Here is a 3,348-nt window from a genome sequence, read left to right as displayed (position 1 = left end):
CGGTATCTATTGAACTTTCAGGTGCGTGTTTTTTGTTTCAGCCTTATTATACAACGAACATGGTATAGACAGAATCCAAGGTTTCTTTCTTTGTTATTTTCTAATGAACTCATTATGTTTTTAAACAGTCCTTTTAAGAAACAAGGCAACTTTTAGACAGTTCTTTAATTTGTTAATTTATCTAGCACCCTTTGACTTAACTGTTGTTATTTAATCAGCTGAAGCCTTTAAACCACTGCACCCCTGAAAATGTCCTGACATTTTCCAGTTTGTCTACATGTGTGAACAACAGCAGCCTAATTGTTCACCCAGACTCTACCTGTACTTTTTTTTTCCTAGTAAAATTTCTGCAAAAAGAATTGATATGAGCTGATGAAGGCAGCTTGTAATGCTCAGGATACGTCACTGTGAGCTGGTGATTAGGGGTGATGACATTTATATCAAGCCTATTCAAGCCAGCAGTAAATAAACAAGACTGCTGGGATCAGCCCCCTTAAGTTTTAATTTCAAGTTTACATCACAAGGCACAAGGAGTTATTTTAATGCAGGACATTGGAAACCATAGCTTGATTTAAAAAGAAAACAAAAAGACGCTCCAGTTACTCACTCAGGAGAAGTTTTCACACATGCACTCCCAAAAATGTCTAAAAAACATTCTGGCAGGATGCTGCTGCTGATATATCGTAAATTGCTCGTTCACACATGCGCCCTATCGGTGACAGACAGGAGGGGTCAATCTCAGGAAGCAGGACGTTGCTTTAGAAGAATGGATGTGTGTGTATTTCAGCCTACGTGTGTGTGTGTGTGTAGCATGTTCAACAACAGACAGTAAAATTGAATTTCCCCTCGTGGGATTAAATCTTAGAATCACCCTCATCACTTACTGCCTTTTCTGATAAATGGTAAATGGAGTTGAGCTTGTAAAGTGCTTTTCTAATTTTCTGACTACTCAAAGCTCTTTTACACTTAATGTCACACCTATACATTCACACACTGATGGTAGAGATCACTATGTATCATCCATCAGAAGTAACTAAAGTAACTAATCCCATTTGGGATTAGGCGTTTTGTCCAAGGACACATATGACATGCTGCCCAGTTGAGGATTGAACCCTTGACCTTCTGGATGAGAGGTGAAAGCTCTCCCAACTGAGCCACAGCTGCCCCCTATCTAGCACTGGGATCATTTTGTAAACTGAATATGTGCAATGAAAGTAGATTGTAAAGAACATAGAAGTAGATTGTAAAGAACATCACTTTGAAAATATTTGTAATAACATTAACATATTAATTTAAGTTTTTCCTTTGGGTTTGTTTCAGCAGCATATCCCTCAAGTGTGTTACTAGTGAGCCTTCTGGGAGCTTTTCTGGCTCAATGCTCCACTTTACTGGAACACAATACATCTACAATGCCACCTTAATAGTAGAGACTAGTGCAGTAAAAAACAGTGGATGGAGTGCCAAACTCAGGGCTTCAGGTACACCCAGCCTCCTCTCCTTTTGTGTTTTTAAATGCTGCCTTTTATAGAAATGGGGAGCATACAAGCCTCCTTTTGAATTTTTGACATTTATGTGATGTTTGGATAGAGAGAGCCATGCAGACATGAAAGATAGCAGTTCACGGACTGACGTTTAGGGGCTCAATTTCCATGAGCGTCATTGATCTCACTCTCACTCTAAGAGGGAATGAGAATGAATGGACTAGTGGAGAGAGGTCACTCCTCTGCTGCTGGGCGGAGCAGATTGATTCTGCTGATTTGAATCAGATTTCCTTTTGTCATTATGTGCATCATAAGTGATCAGGGAAGATGTTTAAAACAGTGTCCAGACTGCACTGTCCCCTACCCCGACATATGTTTCCTGTAGAAACTGCAGAGAGAGTGCAAGATTCTTAAATATTGTTTATCACACACACAGAGTTGTTTATGACTGTTAATAGATTTGGTTACTGATATAGACTTGTGATATGTCCACATAACTCAACATTTAATCCTCAAAGCACCACTTGGTGTTGGGGTTCTGCAGCATTATACATTGATTTTATCCAAGACTTGAGTTGTTTAGGCTAACAAAGATTTAAGATTTACTGTAAAAGACTCAAGTAGGAGAGGCTCTGGGGGCGCAGTGGTTAGTGCGCACGCCTCATGTATGGAGGCTGTTGTCCTCCAAGCGGGCAGCCCAGGTTCAAATCCAACCTGTGGCTCCTTTCCCGCATGTCATTATTCTCTCTCTCTCTCTCCTTGATTTCCAACTCTATCAACTGTCCTGTCTCTACAATAAAAGCACAAAATGCCCAAAAATATATCTTAAAAAATTAAAGTAGCCTTTACCTGGAAGAAAGTGAGTTAGTAGAGATGATCAACTGAAGTTTGTGTTTCTTGTCCCTCTAACTCTGTGTGCAATGACACACTCCCTCACTCTTTTTCATCCATATCAGCTGTCTCTCTCTCTCTCTAAGAAGTTGTTTCACAGATATAAATATAATCATCAACATAAATTCCCAAATCTAGGGTAACAGCTATGGAAAAGATCTGACCTGCTGAGAGTCATATCTCTGTGCCCGAGGTATTATCATCAAGTTACAGACAGTGAACTGACAATAAAAACATCACATCAGTTTTCACATCCCTTTAATCAAGGCAACACCAGTTAAAACGTTACAAGAAGCTGATGTTTTTAAAAGTGCTCATGGAAGGAAAACAGTTATGTTAGCCCACATAAGCCGTTTTAAAGAGCTCATATTATGCCCTTTTTGGGGTTCGTATATTTAATCTATGAAAAAAGTGTCTGTTTTCATGTACTGCTCCTCCTTGCTCCCTCTACGCTCTGAGTCTATCAGCTACACTCTGCTGTGCCCACACTGTTAGACCCCACGTGGGCCAAGTCTGGTCAGTTGCTCAGCACGCTTCTTGGAATGAGGAGAAAAAATGATGGATGAGCTGCTGGGCTTGCCACAACGAGCCAATGGGCTTAGATCAGTGATCTCACACTGACAATGACGTCACTCTGATAAATTCTTATCGAGGGGGGCTAGAAACGAGCGTTACATGCAGCTAATGCTACAGCTAACAGGAGGACGTAGAAGAAGGACTTTGAATTTTTGCACATAAATGCACATGTGCCTAAACATGCACAGGACACTTGGAAAACACACTAAAGGGCATATAAAACCAGAAAAAGCATAATATGGGACCTTTAATTAATTAAGTACTTTAATTGACAGTAGAAATAGCAATGCACTTACCTTCAGTTGCACCAGGCTTTCAAAGGGAACATAATCAGACACCTTCATTGATTTGATTGATGTTACAGCCCAAACACACCTTTGAATAATATTGAAACTTCATT

This window comes from Labrus bergylta, chromosome 7, assembly GCF_963930695.1.
Source record: "Labrus bergylta chromosome 7, fLabBer1.1, whole genome shotgun sequence".
Classification (NCBI taxonomy): domain Eukaryota; kingdom Metazoa; phylum Chordata; class Actinopteri; order Labriformes; family Labridae; genus Labrus; species Labrus bergylta.
This window is presented reverse-complemented; position numbering follows the sequence as displayed.